Consider the following 17,319-nt stretch of genomic DNA (forward strand, 5'->3'; position numbering starts at 1 on the left):
TTAAACACGAAAGGTTGTGTTGGTTGAGTCCAAGGGACACGTCCCTAGGCTTTGGCCGAACATAACCAAACCGCTAGCCTAGACACGGGTCGGTTAGTCGGATGATCCGATCGCACCAAGACTGGGCGGTTAGGACGAACGGTTGGAATGACCCAAAGGGCACGAGTTGTCAAGAGTCATGAGTGTCCAAGAGGCACGAATGGCCAAAGGGTGCATGTTCCAAACGGTGTCTTTCGGGACAGGTTAGGACCGATCCTTATGGATCAGCCTATGGCTTGTCTAGTTAAGACAAGGTCACGGTTTGTCTAAGCCAAGGTAGAGTCGCAAGGTCTGACCGGTTGCTAAGCCTTCCGGATTAGGCTTGAGGCTTACTCGGCAGATTGGATCAAGGCTAAGGCCGGATCAGGTAAGGGAGTCCGTTGGGCCATTGAGCCGGACTCCATTGGCCGGTCGCACCTAGATTCTATCCGGTTAGACGGATTGGTCTTTGGGGACGATCTGGATCTGTTCGTGTGTTCTGTTTATCTATTCTGGACTATCTATCTGATTCTAAGTCAAGGGGTGGTTGGTTGAATGACTTAGGATACGGTAGGTAGGTTCATACGTTTTATGATTATGTTGACTGAGGTTTATCTAAGTTCTAGGAACCAAGCCAAGCATTGTGGAATCAATCCGTTCTATTCTCGGTTATGATTAATGCTTATCTGGTTGTGGTTTCAGGAACTAAGGATGGTTCTGGTCAAGCCAAGGAGCCGTGAAGGCTCGGTCAGTGAGAGGCTGTGTAACGTGTGGTTAGATGATGCTAGGGATGAACTAGTGATTGTCTATGAGACTGTTAAGAAGTTGTGTATTGAATCTCATGTTTCTAAGTAATACAAAGTTTATACATTGTTATTCCGCTGTGCAATCTGTTCCTTTGTTTATGAACCTCATATTCGAATATGACTTAGTAAATAAAAGACTTAAAATGGATCAAACAAGCAAAGAAATTAATAAGTAAGCCTGCGGACTCCATAAGGTCGAGAGGCCAGGGTTCGGGTCTTACAAGTTGGTATCAGAGCATGCTTGATTCTAGGATAGTTGGGTTATGCAATCCACACACACACACGCAGCCAGCTGATTAGGTCTCACGGTGAGGTTTGATTGCTTAGTCTAGGGATTGTTTTGTTCTGTTTATGTTAGTGTGTTTTGTACTAACATTGTCTGAATCCTTAGGCTGGAAAAAGCAAGTCGTGAAAGTCCCGAAGGAGTAAGAAAACAGCCGGTCAGTCTAGTCAAGTGGCCATGGACGGGACCAATCTATCCGGATTGCAAACTGATCCGGCCGCGGCTGACACTAGAGACGTGTTGCCAACTGATTAGGCTAACCTTACGGGGACGCAACAGGATGGTCAGGAACATCGGGAGAGTGATGAGGAAGTGGAATCCTCGAACGCTAACCGTGATCGTGACCAGCATGAGAGAGTGGCCGATGGAACGGCTAATGTGCCCGCAACACTGTCCAAAGAGGACTTGTTAGAGGCCATGAAGGTAATGGGGACTCAGGTGGCGGCTATGGCTCAACTGTTCACGCCACTAGTGAACTCCTCGGTTGGCCAGGCTACGCTTGTGGCTACGACAACCCCCAACACTAATGGTCTAGTTGTTGAAACGGTTGAGGTGATCGAGATCGATCCACCGGAAAAGTCTGAAAAGAAGGTGGACTATCTGAGTCTGCTTCAACATTTATCCAGGTTGGGTACGAAGCATTTCTCCGGTAGCACCAACCCTATTGTGGCAGACGAGTGGAGGAGTAGGCTGGTCCAAAACTTTCAATCAACTCGCTGTCCAGAGGATTACAAACTAGACATTGCGGTTCACTTCCTGGAAGGGGACGCGCATAATTGGTGGCTTGCAGTGGACAAGCGCACCAATGGGAGTTTGGAAAGTTTTGCGGACTTTGAAGTTGAGTTCAACCGCAAATAATTCCCTGCTGAGGCTTGGGATCGTCTGGAAGCTCAGTTTCTAGATTTGGCCCAAGGCTGCAGGACCGTACGAGAGTACGAAGAAGAGTTCAACCGGCTCAGACGGTTTGTTGGAAGAGAGCTGGAGGACGAGGCAGTCCAGGTCCGTAGGTTCATCCGAGGCCTAAGGCCAGAACTGAAGACCCATTGCCCGATTCGCACTTTCAACACCGTCGGAGAACTGGTGGAACGGGTGGCTTTGCTAGAGACTAACTTGGCTGAAGAAGCTAAGCTTAAGGCTAAGTCACAGTCTGGCCCGTCGGGTAAGACAAATGATAAAAAAAGGAAGTGGGACCAGGTGGACGGAGGTAAGACCTCTGGTGGCCGACCTACATGTCCCAAGTGTGGAAAGAATCATCCCGGTGAGTGCTGGAAGGCCATGGGGGCTTGTGTGCGATGTGGCAGCATGGATCACACGATCCAAAACTGCACTCGACCAAACCGATTCTCTGACCAGTCCAGTGGCAGCGGCTCCGTGACTTGCTTCCTATGTGGCATGACTGGACACTACAAGTCGGACTGTCCTAAGCTACAAGGAGGACAAGGGAAGGGCCGTGGAGACACAGGCAAGTCGACCCAGAGTAGGCCGACCACAACACCAAGGGTGTATGAGCTGTCCCGGGACGACGGCGCTTCTGGATCGTTTGATTCGATCTCTGGTAATTCTAAATTTTTCTTGTTACATTCAAGTAGAAAATGCTTGGTATGGAACCTAGAATGTCTAGGGGATTCTGATGGGGGTCTCTGTTAGGAACCCTCATGATTGGTGGTGTGGAAACCCACGTACTTTTCGACACAGGGGCTACACATAGTTTTGTGAGTACGGGACTGGTCGGAAAGGGTCTGTTCTGTCTGGACGCTGGAGATAATTTTGGGATAGTGAGGGCGGCCAGAGGGCAAGCCATGAACTCACTAGGTCTCATGTCAAATATCCCACTGTCAATACAGGGAAAGGTATTCCCTGTGGATTTGGTCTGTGTCCACCTAAAGAATCATGAAGTGATCCTAGGTATGGACTGGTTGGGAAAGTATCGGGCCACTCTCGATTGCCATAGAGGTCGTGTGCAATTGGAGACTGAGCTTCGACCGATCCAGTACCAATGCATGTGTCCGGCTCAAGAGAAAGTAGTGGTTTCAGCAGTTTGAGCGATGCGGATGTTGGAACAGGGTTGTCAGTCCTTTTTGGCTACAATTACAACTACAGAGCCGGGCAGTTCTGTCTGTCTGAAAGACCTTTCAGAGGATTCGTTGGTATCGAAGTTCCCAGATGTGTTCCAGGTACCTCAGTGTGTCCCCCCTGATAGGTCGGATCCATTTACGATTGAACAAGAGCCAGGGACAGCTCTGCTGTCCAAGAGTCCGTACCGAATGGCTCCGACCGAGATGGCCGAGCTAAAGAAGCAATTGGAAGAATTCCTTGACAAGGGGTTCATACGGCCAAGTAGCTCCCCTTGGGGTCCACCAGTCCTCTTTGTGAAAAAGAAGGATGGTAGCATGCGTCTGTGCATCGACTATCGAGGGTTGAACAGGGTCACTGTGAAGAACAAGTACCCATTGCCCTGGATAGACGAGCTGTTAGATCAACTCAAAGGAGCCAAGTGGTTTTCCAAGATTGATTTGGCTTCAGGGTATCATCAGATCCCTATAGAGCCAAATGATATTAGGAAGACGACATTTAGAACCAGGTACGGTCATTACGAGTTCGTAGTGATGCCATTCGGTCTGACCAATGCACCTGCCGCTTTCATGAAAATGATGAACAGCGTGTTCCGGGATTTCTTGGATGAATTCGTGATCATCTTCATTGATGATATCCTAATTTATTCCAAGGATGAGGAATCTCATAGGAAACACTTGAGAGCCGTGCTGGAACGATTACGAGAACACAAACTCTATGCTAAACTCAGTAAATGCAGTTTTTGGCAGAAGAGTATTGGGTTCCTCGGCCATATTGTTTCCGATCAGGGCATCTCGGTGGATCCAGAGAAGATCAGGGCAATCAAGGATTGGCCCCTACCCCGCAGTGCCACGGAAGTCAGAAGCTTCTTAGGGCTGGCAGGTTACTATAGGAAGTTTGTGAAAGGATTCGCAAGCTTGGCTCAGCCTATGACGCGGTTGACTGGGAAGGACGTTAAGTTCACATGGGCTGAAGAGTGTGAGGAATGTTTCTCCACACTTAAGAACATGCAGACTAGCGCACCCGTTCGGGTGCTTCCGGAGGCCGATCAACCATATGTGGTCTATACGGACGCGTCCATCACAGGACTAGGTTGCGTATTGACCCCGCATGGGAAGGTCATTGCCTATGCGTCCAGGCAGTTGAGGAAACATGAGGGAAACTACCCCACCCATGATCTCGAAATGGCTGCGGTAGTATTCGCCTTAAAGATTTGGCGATCATACTTGTATGGCGCCAAAGTTCAGATACTTACGGACCATAAGAGTCTTAAGTATATATTCACCCAGCCTGAGTTAAACTTAAGGCAGAGGAGGTGGATGGAATTCGTAGCTGACTACGATTTAGACATCACCTACTATCCGGGAAAGGCTAATCTGGTAGCAGACGCTTTGAGCCGGAAGAGGGCTGATGAATCGGCCGAACGGGAGGCTGATGACCAGGACGGTATGGTCCGTGCTCTGCGGCTGAACGTGCTGACTACGGCAACCGAAGCTTTGGGATTGGAGGCGGTTAACCAAGCCGACCTGCTAACTCGAATCCGGTTGGCTCAAGGTCAGGACGAGAACCTGAATAAGGTTGCTCAGAATGATAGGACGGAGTACCAGACTGCAAAGGATGGTACCATCCTAGTAAACGGACGGATCAGTGTTCCTAATGATAGAAGTCTAAAGGAAGAGATTATGAGGGAGGCTCATAAGTCCAAATTCTCGGTTCATCCTGGTGCGACCAAGATGTACCAGAACCTTAAGAAATTCTATCATTGGATCCGTATGAAGGCAGATGTCGCGGAGTGGGTGGCCAAGTGTTCCACTTGCCAACTCATCAAAGCAGAACATCAGGTGCCTAGTGGGTTATTGCAAAGCTTGCCTATTCTGGAATGGAAATGGGATCACATCAGAATGGACTTTGTGACCGGGTTCCCTACCACAAGGAATAAGAAAAATGTTGTTTGGGTTGTAGTTGATCGACTAACCAAATCAGCACACTTCCTGGCTATCAAGAAGTCGGATGGGGTTGATCAGATTGTACGTAAGTACATTGATGAGATCGTCCGACTACATGGTGTGCCGGCAAGCATAGTTTCAGATAGGGATTCAAGGTTTACATCTTACTTTTGGAAAGCTTTCCAAAAAGCTTTAGGAACAAGAGTGAACATGAGTACAGCCTATCACCCACAGACTGATGGACAGTCGGAACGTACGATCCAGACGTTGGAAGATATGTTGCGAGCATGTGTTTTAGACTGGGGTGATTCCTGGGAAAAACATCTACCTCTGGTAGAATTTGCTTACAACAATAGTTTCCATAGTAGTATTTGCATGTCGCCATACGAAGCTCTGTATGGGCGTCCATGCATGACACCCTTATGCTGGACCCAAGTTGGGGAACGCAGCATGATTGGTCCGGAGATTGTCGAAGAGACAACCGAAAAGATCAAGTTCTTGAGGGACAAGGTGAGACAGGCACAAGATCCCCAAAAGAACTATGCAGATCGAAGGAGGAAAGATCTCGAGTTTCAAGTAGGTGACTTGGTGTATCTCAAAATGATTACCTTCAAAGGACGAGTCCGAATTTCCAGGAGACGGAAGTTAGACCCGAGATACTTGGGGCCGTTCAAGGTCATTGAAAGAGTTGGGATGGTGGCCTAAAAGTTGGACTTGCCGGCCAAGATGGACGCATTTCATAATGTGTTCCACGTCTCCCAACTTCGGAAATGTTTGACGGACCAAGACATCGCTCTTCCTGCCATTCCAGACAATCTGGGTAAGAACCTAACCTTGGAAACGAGGCCAGTTCGAATCATAGATAGGATGGAAAAAGCAACAAGGAAGAAGACGGTCCAGATGGTCAAGGTCGTCTGGGACTGTAATGGTCAGGATATAATCACTTGGGAAACCGAAGCTAGAATGAAAGCAGAGTACCCAGAGTGGTTGGATCAGTTTGTTTCCGAGGAAGCATTCGATTCGGATTCGAGGACGAATCCATCCCAAGGGGGGGAGACTTGTCACGCCCCCAATCCTGAATAGGATTGTCGGGACGGCCATGGTTCGAGGAAACATGCAAGCCAGTCTTAAGACATCAAGGCAAGCGTTCCATGGTCGAGAAAGAAGGTTAAGGACATAAGGAAACTTAGATTTAACCTTATACAAGCTAAGAGACAGCTAGGACGAGTAAGACGGTTGCTGGACGAAGTGGACGAGTAGCTCTGCCAGCTCAATGAAGCAAGGTTCAGTTCACACCAGCTCAGTCCCTACTAAGTTAGCTCCACTAGCTGGACTACTAGCTCACTCAGCTGAGGCAGCTGAGAGTCAGCTCATCTCAGCTAGACGGACTGTCCGGGCTTTAGGCCGATGGTCCAGGTCTGGGTCAGTGGCGGGCTGTGAGGTCCGGCCATGAGGCCATGGGCTGTTGGGTCTTTGGACAATTCCGTGGGCTAAGTCCAGGAGGCCTGGGGCGTGGGTTGGGCTTGTGACCGACCCCAAACCCAATCAGAAAGGGCGAAGGGATGCAAGTGGCCGAATGGGGACAACCCTTGGCCGATGGTGCCCATTCGCTAGCAAGTCGTGCCTGTTCGTGGGGCAAGACTTACCCCCTCGTTTTCTATAAATATGGGGGCTCTCTGGTCGATTTCATTATCCAATTCCAGAGTAAAATACTCAGAGAAAAACGTAGAGAGAAAGAAAGAGAGAAAGAGAGAGTTCCGGCCAAGAGAAAGGCCGATTGTGGTGGTGTTGTGTTCCGGTGACTCTGATTGTTTGAGAACTAACTCTGGTGAAGAATGGGAGATCAAGACAAGGAGAAGAGCATGGAGAACCCAGACGTGGTTCTCAAGGTATGTGATGGGCCGTGGCTCCATCCGACCGAACGGACGGTCCATGCGACCGCACCGCGGCTCTGCTCGGTTCCTAAGCCCCATCCGGCTCTCCTTATCTGTTTCAATTCGTTTCTCTTCTCTTCTCTCTGGTTAAACACGAAAGGTTGTGTTGGTTGAGTCTGTCAAGCCCCCAATCCTGGAAAGGATTGTCGGGACGGCCATGGTTCGAGGAAACGTACCAGCCAGTCTTAGGACATCAAGGCAAGCGTTCCATGGTCAAGAAAGAAGGTTAAAGACATAAGGAAACTTAGACTTAACCTTATAAGAGCAAAGAGACGGCTAAGACAAGTAAGACGGTAGCTGGACGAGATAGAGAAGTAGCTCGACCAGCTTAACGAAGCTAGGTTGAGTTCACTCCAGCTCAGCCACTTCTAAGTCAGCTCCACTAGCTGGACTACTAGCTCACTCAGCTGAGGCAGCTGGGAGTCAGCTCATCTCAGCTAGACGACTGTTCGGGTTTTAGGCCGATGGTCCGGGTCCGGGTCAGTGGCGGGCTGTGAGGTCCGGCCATGAGGCCATTGGGCTGTTGGGTCCTTGGACAAGGCCGTGGGCTAAGTCCAGGAGTCTTGGGGCGTGGGTTGGGCTTATGACCTACCCCAAACCCAATCAGAAAGGGCGAAAGGATGCAAGTGGCCAAAAGGGGACAACCCTTGGCCGATGGTGCCCATTCGCTAGCAAGTCGTGCCTGTTCGTGGGGCAAGACTTTTTCTATAAATATGGGGTCTCTCCTGTTGATTTCATTATCCAATTCCAGAGTAAAATTCTCAGAGAAAAACGTAGAGAGAGAGAGAGAGTCCCGGCCAAGAGATCGGCCGGAAAAGGGCCGGTCGTGGTGGTTTTGTGTCTCCGGCAAGGAGAATGGTTTAGGAGAGAGGAGGCCGTGTGGTTATGAATACCCAAGGCATAGAGAAAGGTCTGGAGAAGGACTCCAAAGCCGTGGTTCAGTCAGATAGGGTCAGTGGGGTAACCACCGACTCATCGGCTAAGACAATCGGACAGTCTGAACCGGTCTAGCCATGGGCGTTTGGATTGTGTCCTATTCTTCTCATTCTTTTCATCCAATTCTTCTTCTACTCCTTCTGTACATTGGCGTGGCCTTGTTGATGTGTTGGGATTGGTTATAACCGTGGTTCTGGTTGAGTAATGCGGTCGCGGTCCATAACCGACGAGTTAGGCGCGCGCATGGTCTAAACCGGCCTCAGGTGATCCGATTGGATAGGGGCGGTTCTGTTCTGTTCTGAACGGTTGAAACCCTTCCCTGAACAGTCACAATGGTTCATTACTTGTGTAGGTTAAGGCGTGGTCCTTTGGCCATAGGCCGGACACACGTACGGACCAGACAGTCCCTACGGACGGTTAGGTCAAACGGTTGGAGCATCTGAATGGGTGCGAGATGCCAAGGGTCATGATTTGCCAAGAGGCACGAGTGTCCAAAGGGTACTAGTTCCCAAAGGGTGTGAGTTCCAAACGGTGCCATTGGTTCAAGGCTTAGGCCGAACCAAGTGGACAGTCCGCGGCTGCATAGTCGAACGGACGGATGGTTAGTTTAACCAGAGTGTTGTGTCGCAAGGTCTGATCGGTTGCAAGGCAATCCGGTTTGGGCTTGGGCCTTTGGGTTGGATCAGGTAAGAAGGACCGTGAGCCTTTGGGCCGGACTTATAACTTGCCAATCGCACCTAGATCTTAACCAGATGGTTAGACGGGACAATGGACGATCCGGCTATGGTTGGATGGTTCTAGCCGCAAAGGCTAAGTGGGATATCTTACAATCAACCTCGGGTTGGTGAGTAGGATAGGCGCCATATGCCTTATGTAGGGGGTAGACCCACATGATGGCAATGGAAGGCCAGTTATATCAGTACATGCTAAATGGACGATGGCTTATCAAGTCTAGTGGTCGGATCATGTTTCATGACGATGGTTCGATGGCCGAACACTAGTATGGATAGTCACGATGCTGGAGTAAGAGTATTGATGTGATGCTTCTAGATATCAACCTTGGTGTTGATAGCTTCGAGATTGGCTAAGAGTCATGACGAAGTGTGTGGCTAGTACTATGTGTCGTAGACCATAGATACTGAGCCTAAGTGTGATTGTTCAAGGAAGGCCGTGTAAGATCTGATCATGGTTGAGTATGGACGACCTGACCTCTGAATGATGGTTCAAGGTGTCGGTCCTAACCTGATTACTGAATGCATCGGTTGGTATGAACAAATCATATATGTTGTCTGGGTTAAGTCCCAAGGCCGGTCAGGCCAGATGATGACTCATCAGTTCCAAGTCATGTGAGGATGGTTGGTTGATTGACTTAGGATCTAATGAGCTTTGTCAGTCCAGAAGATGGACTTGGTACTATTGCCTATAAGGCAAAAGGATTTTGGATTGTGCATGAGCCGAGAAAGGCCAGATGCAAACCCTTATCCTTTCAAAGACTTCTCAAAGGTTACTTATGTCTGTGGGGATGGTTGGTTGAATGACTAAGTACCTAGGGGAGCTGTTTGACGCAGGAGTCAAGATAAGGACCATAAGTAAGATCATTGAGTGATCATGGTCCAGCTGTTAAGCAAGAGCAATTCGAGTCAATGGAGGACCGATGAGCTAATAAGCTCCATAGATGTGGCAAAGGTATGATCTAGCATTTACTTATGTAGATCTAGATAGAATGGTTTAGGGGAATGGAACCTCAGAATCGTATGGCTTGGTTTGGGTTTAGGATTGACCTTTAAGCTAATTGGTAGTTGAGTAAACTGACCAAGGCTAAGGTGATTCGACCAGACAAGTGTTAGATTGGTTTTAGACCAATGGTTAACTAGAGAATATTCCGCTGCGTATCTGTTGAAAGGATCTAGGCTATTAATGACTAGGTAAGTCTTTAGCTAAGGTCTAAGTTAGCCATCGCCTTTAGGCGATATTATAAATAAAGGGCAGAAATTAAGAGGTTCGGCCAGGAAGTGGACCGAGCGACGTGAGGCATCGACCGCGGCCTAGGCGGCCGGGATCGGGTCTTACAAGTTGGTATCAGAGCATGCTTGATCCTGTTTAGGACAACGCTCTATGATGATGCATTCCATACCGAAATTATTTCCAAAACTATGATGACTATGAAACCTTAGTTGGGGTGAGCCAAGAAAGAGTTGAGGTAAGCTAGGGTATCATGCTTGTGAATTAGCGAATTCTAAGATGAACCGGCTTAGCCAAGATACATTTTCCAAGGGCAAGAACCTAAAAACAGAAAGGTTGGTCGATCTAGTATTTAGAAGTAATAGACGGGTTGGAAGGGATGGAAGCAATGCAAAACTTGTTTATGGATTACCTGGACAAGGGAAGTAACATGGACCAGAGAGTGGCTTAGGTTGAAATAAACGTGCAGCACTCTACTGAAGTTAAGTGTTATCCCTTGATGGCCGTTCATAATAAGTAAAGCATATGCAATGTTAAATCTGACTCAAAGGAGACACTACATGACCAGTACACGAGTCGACTTGTGATCAGATGGATCAGCTAGGACTCGGTATAGGTCAAGGTAGGTTTCCTTAGATCTAGTTGGATGGAATGAATCAATTCCAATCTGAATCCGTCCAAAGAAAGAATTGAGGAAACTCAGGGTGTTCGTTCCAATCATTGGAAGAACATGATGTTAAGTATCTTAGTATGATGGGGATTGAGGTATATTATAATTTCTGTTGTGAATGGTGTCAGCATTCGCAATAGTAAGACGCTTTGGAGAATGGTATGGGACATTTTCCAAATGTGTGATTAAACCGAAATGCTACTCATCTAGGTACCCACTGGAAGTGAAACGGGTGGCTTTGTTGGAGTCTAACTTGGCTGAAGAAGCTAAGCTTAAGGCTAAGCCACAGTCTGGCCCATCGGGCAAGACTAATGATAAAAAGAGAAAATGGGACCAGGTGGAAGGAGGTAAGACCTCTGGTTGCCAACCTGCGTGTTCCAAATGTGGACGGAACCATACCGGTGAGTGCTGGAAGGCCAAGGGGGCTTGTGTTCGTTGTGGCAGCATGGACCATGGGGTTCAGAACTGTCCTCGACAGAACCCGTCTGGTAGAAGCGGCCAGATGACTTGTTTCCATTGTGGCCAGCAAGGACATTTCCAATCGGAGTGTCCCAAGCTGCAAGGAAGTCAGGGGAAGGGCCGTGGAGACACAGGCAAGGCGTCCCAAGGCAAACCAACCACAACACCAAGGGTGTATGAACTGTCACGAGACGACGGAGCTTTCGGATCTTTTGATTCGATCTCTGGCAATCTCTAAATTTATCTTTTTACATTCAAGTAGTAATGCTTGGTCTGGAACCTAGAATAGTCTAGGGGATTCTGATGGGGGTCTCTGATAGGAACCCTCATGATTGGTGGTGTAAAAACCCACGTACTTTCCGACGCAGGGGCTACGCATAGGTTTTATGAGTCTGGGACTGGTCGGAAAGGGTCTGTTCTGTCTGTACGCTGGTGATAATTTTTGGATAGTGAGGGCAGCCGGTGGGCAAGCCAGGAACTCACTAGATCTCATGTCGAATATCCCAGTGCAGATCCAGGGAAAGGTCTTCCCTGTGAATCTGGTCTGTGTCCACCTAAAGAATCACGAGATGATCCTAGGTATGGACTGGTTGGGAAAGTATCGGGCCACTCTCGATTGCCATAAAGGTCTTGTGCAATTGGAGACTGGGCTTCATCCGATCCAGTACCAATGTCTGTGTCCGGCTCAAGAGAAAGTAGTGGTTTCAGCAGTTCGAGCGATTCAGATGCTGGAACAGGATTGTCAGTCCTTTTTGGCTACAATTACAACTACAGAGCCTGGCAGTTCTGTCTGTCTGAAAGACCTTTCTGAGGATTCGTTGGTGTCCGAGTTCCCAGATGTGTTCTGTTCGCTACAGGGTGTCCCCCCTGATAGGTCCGATCCATTTATGATTGAACCAGGAACCAGGGACAGTTCCGCTGTCCTAGAGTCCGTTTCTTTGGCTCCGGCCGAGATGGCAGAGCCAAGTTGACCATGTCCGAGAGAGGACCATGGTCGCAGTACAACCAAGTCGGAGTTTGACCTACGGTTGAGAATGATCAAGTCTAGTAATGGACGAGGATCAGGCCACGACCTATTCGGAGATGGACCTATGGTCGGGGTGAAACGGTCGAGTCCCTGAGTGGACCATGACCGGAATACGATCACGTCCGTAAATGGACCAGGATCAAATTATGACAAAGTCCAGTGAAGGACAGAAGTCAAGTCTAAGGCGTTTTTAGTCTGGAGGGACTAAGATCGCAATGTGGCCAAGCCTGAAAAGGTTGTGTCCGGTTAAGGGGATGATCCATTACGTTGTGGCTGAGGTCATGAACCTTATTGTCCATGAAGGACAAAAGAACCATAACAATCTGTTAGGACTTGTTGTAGGACAAGCAGCCTAAAGATTGGAACAAGTTCGTGAGGACTTGACTGGTACATCGAAGTGGTCATTTGGTGGTTTTGAATCAAGCTTGTTCTATTCTCTGATCAAGACTAGAATAAGTTTGGTTGGAATATTTTGTCTTGGGACAAGGTATAATCATCACCGGATTCGAGGACGAATCCATTACAAGTGGGGGAGACTTGTCACGCCCCCAATCCTGGAAAGGATTGTCGGGACGGCCATGGTTCGAGGAAACGTACCAGCCAGTCTTAGGACATCAAGGCAAGCGTTCCATGGTCAAGAAAGAAGGTTAAAGACATAAGGAAACTTAGACTTAACCTTATAAGAGCAAAGAGACGGCTAAGACAAGTAAGACGGTAGCTGGACGAGATAGAGAAGTAGCTCGACCAGCTTAACGAAGCTAGGTTGAGTTCACTCCAGCTCAGCCACTACTAAGTCAGCTCCACTAGCTGGACTACTAGCTCACTCAGCTGAGGCAGCTGGGAGTCAGCTCATCTCAGCTAGACGGACTGTTCGGGTTTTAGGCCGATGGTCCGGGTCCGGGTCAGTGGCGGGCTGTGAGGTCCGGCCATGAGGCCATTGGGCTGTTGGGTCCTTGGACAAGGCCGTGGGCTAAGTCCAGGAGTCTTGGGGCGTGGGTTGGGCTTATGACCTACCCCAAACCCAATCAGAAAGGGCGAAAGGATGCAAGTGGCCGAAAGGGGACAACCCTTGGCCGATGGTGCCCATTCGCTAGCAAGTCGTGCCTGTTCGTGGGGCAAGACTTACCCCCTCGTTTTCTATAAATATGGTGTCTCTCCTGTTGATTTCATTATCCAATTCCAGAGTAAAATTCTCAGAGAAAAACGTAGAGAGAGAGAGAGAGTCCCGGCCAAGAGATAGGCCGGAAAAGGGCCGGTCGTGGTGGTTTTGTGTCTCTGGCAAGGAGAATGGTTTAGGAGAGAGGAGGCCGTGTGGTTATGAATACCCAAGGCATAGAGAAAGGTCTGGAGAAGGACTCCAAAGCCGTGGTTCAGTCAAATAGGGTCAGTGGGCTAACCACCGACTCATCGGCTAAGACAATCGGACAGTCCGAACCGGTCTAGCCATGGGCGTTTGGATTGTGTCCTATTCTTCTCATTCTTTTCATCCAATTCTTCTTCTACTCCTTCTGTACATTGGCGTGGCCTTGTTGATGTGTTGGGATTGGTTATAACCGTGGTTCTGGTTGAGTAATGCGGTCGCGGTCCATAACCGACGAGTTAGGCGCGCGCATGGTCTAAACCGGCCTCAGGTGATCCGATTGGATAGGGGCGGTTCTGTTCTGTTCTGAACGGTTGCAACCCTTCCATGAACAGTCACAATGGTTCATGACTTGTGTAGGTTAAGGCGTGGTCCTTTGACCATAGGCCGGACACACGTACGGACCAGACAGTCCCTACGGACGGTTAGGTCTAACGGTTGGAGCATCTGAATGGGTGCGAGATGCCAAGGGTCATGAGTTGCCAAGAGGCACGAGTGTCCAAAGGGTACTAGTTCCCAAAGGGTGTGAGTTCAAAACGGTGCCATTGGTTCAAGGCTTTGGCCGAACCAAGTGGACAGTCCGCGGCTGCATAGTCGAACGGAGTGGACATCCGGTTTGGGCTTGGGCCTTACTCGGTGGTATAGATCCAGGCTTTGGGTTGGATCAGGTAAGAAGGACCGTGAGCCTTTTGGCCGGACTTATAACTTGCCGATCGCACCTAGATCTTAACCAGACGGTTAGACGGGACAATGGACGATCCGGCTATGGTTGGATTGTTCTAGCCGCAAAGGCTAAGTGGGATATCTTACAATCAACCTCGGGTTGGTGAGTAGGATAGGCGCCATATGCCTTATGTAGGGGGTAGACCCACATGATGGCAATGGAAGGCCAGTTATATCAGTACATGCTAAGTGGACGATGGCTTATCAAGTCTAGTGGTCGGATCATGTTTCATGACGATGGTTCGATGGCCGAACACTAGTATGGATAGTCACGATGCTGTAGTAAGAGTATTGATGTGATGCTTCTAGATATCAACCTTGGTGTTGATAGCTTCGAGATTGGCTAAGAGTCATGACGAAGTGTGTGGCTAGTACTATGTGTCGTAGACCATAGATACTGAGCCTAAGTGTGATAGTTCAAGGATGGCCGTGTAAGATCTGATCATGGTTGAGTATGGACGACCTGACCTCTGAATGATGGTTCAAGGTGTCGGTCCTAACCTGATTACTGAATGCATCGGTTGGTATGAACAAATCATATATGTTGTCTGGGTTAAGTCCCAAGGCCGGTCAGGCCAGATGATGACTCATCAGTTCCAAGTCATGTGAGGATGGTTGGTTGATTGACTTAGGATCTAATGAGCTTTGTCAGTCCAGAAGATGGACTTGGTACTATTGCCTATAAGGCAAAAGGATTTTCGATTGTGCATGAGCCGAGAAAGGCCAGATGCAAACCCTTATCCTTTCAAAGACTTCTCAAAGGTTACTTATGTCTATGGGGATGGTTGGTTGAATGACTAAGTACCTAGGGGAGCTGTTTGACGCAGGAGTCAAGATAAGGACCATAAGTAAGATCATTGAGTGATCATGGTCCAGCTGTTAAGCAAGAGCAATTCGAGTCAATGGAGGACCGATGAGCTAATAAGCTCCATAGATGTGGCAAAGGTATGATCTAGCATTTACTTATGTAGATCTAGATAGAATGGTTTAGGGGAATGGAACCTCAGAATCGTATGGCTTGGTTTGGGTTTAGGATTGACCTTTAAGCTAATTGGTAGTTGAGTAAACTGACCAAGGCTAAGGTGATTCGACCAGACAAGTGTTAGATTGGTTTTAGACCAATGGTTAACTAGAGAATATTCCGCTGCGTATCTGTTGAAAGGATCTAGGCTATTAATGACTAGGTAAGTCTTTAGCTAAGGTTTAAGTTAGCCCTCGCCTTTAGGCGATATTATAAATAAAGGGCAGAAATTAAGAGGTTCGGCCATGAAGTGGACCGAGCGATGTGAGGCATCGACCGCGGCCTAGGCGGCCGGGATCTGGTCTTACAGAGTCCAAGGGACACGTCCCTAGGCTTTGGCCGAACATAACCAAACCGCTAGCCTACACACGGGTCGGTTAGTCGGATGATCCGATCGCACCAAGACTGGGAGGTTAGGACGAACAGTTGGGAATGACCCAAAGGGCACGAGTTGTCAAGAGTCATGAGTGTCCAAGAGGCACGAATGGCCAAAAGGTGCATGTTCCAAACGGTGTCTTTCGGGACAGGTTAGGACCGATCCTTATGGATCAGCCTATGGCTTGTCTAGTTAAGACAAGGTCACGGTTTGTCTAAGCCAAGGTAGAGTCGCAAGGTCTGACCGGTTGCTAAGCCTTCCGGATTAGGCTTGAGGCTTACTCGGCCGATTGGATCCAGGCCTAAGGCCGGATCAGGTAAGGGAGTCCGTTGGGCCATTGAGCCGGACTCCATTGGCCGGTCGCACCTAGATTCTATCCGGTTAGACGGATTGGTCTTTGGGGACGATCCGGATCTGTTCGTGTGTTCTGTTTATCTATTCTGGACTATCTATCTGATTCTAAGTCAAGGGGTGGTTGGTTGAATGACTTAGGATACGGTAGGTAGGTTGATACGCTTTATGATTATGTTGACTGAGGTTTATCTAAGTTCTAGGAACCAAGCCAAGCATTGTGGAATCAATCTGTTCTATTCTCGGTTATGATTAATGCTTATCTGGTTGTGGTTTCAGGAAATAAGGATGGTTCTGGTCAAGCCAAGGAGCCGTGAAGGCTCGGTCAGTGAGAGGCTGTGTAACGTGTGGTTAGATGATGCTAGGGATAAACTAGTGATTGTCTATGAGACTGTTAAGAAGTTGTGTATTAAATCTCATGTTTCTAAGTAATACAAAGTTTATACATTGTTATTCCGCTGTGCAATCTGTTCCTTTGTTTATGAACCTCATATTCGAATATGACTTAGTAAATAAAAGACTTAAAATGGATCAAACAAGCAAAGAAATTAATAAGTAAGCCTGCGGACTCCATAAGGTCGAGAGGCCAGGGTTCGGGTCTTACACTGACCCTCCCTGTGGACTGTTTGGGTGATTTTGGCCCACGTGGGCTGTCTGTTCAGTACACATAGGACGTTCGTGGGTGTCTGCCAGCACACACAAGACATCCGTGGCTGTCTGTGGCTGTCCGTCAGCACACACAGGACATTCGTGGCTGTCTGTGGCTGTCTGTGTGTGTCCGTGTGTGTCCGTTAGCAGACACAGGACGTCTGTGGCTGTCCATCAGTACACATATCAGCACGCTGGTCCTTGGACTCAGCATGCTGGCCCTTCCTGTGGATTGTTTGGGTGATTTTGGTCCACGTGGGCTGTCTGTTCATACACACAGGACGTCCGTAGGTGTCCGCCAGCACACACAGGACGTCCGTTGCTGTCTGTGGCTGTCCGTCAGCACACACAGGACGTCCGTTGATGTCCGTGTATGTCCGTGTGTGTCCGTGTGGGTCCGTCAGCACACACAGAACGTCTGTGTGTGTCCATCAGCACAAACAGGACGTCTGTGGCTGTCCGTCAGCACAGATAGGACATTCGTGACTGTCCACCAGTACACATATCAGCACGTTGGTCCTTGGACTCAGCACGATGACCCTCCCCATGGACTGTTTGGGTGATTTTGGCCCACGTGGGCTGTTTGTTCAGTACACACAGGACGTTCGTGGGTGTCCGCAGCACCCACAGGACGTCCGTGGCTGTCTGTCAGCACACACAGGACGTCCGTGGCTGTCTGTGGCTGTCCGTGTGTGTCCGTTAGCACACACAGGACGTCTGTGGTTG

Source organism: Brassica rapa, unplaced genomic scaffold, assembly GCF_000309985.2.
Source record: "Brassica rapa cultivar Chiifu-401-42 unplaced genomic scaffold, CAAS_Brap_v3.01 Scaffold0084, whole genome shotgun sequence".
NCBI lineage: Eukaryota > Viridiplantae > Streptophyta > Magnoliopsida > Brassicales > Brassicaceae > Brassica > Brassica rapa.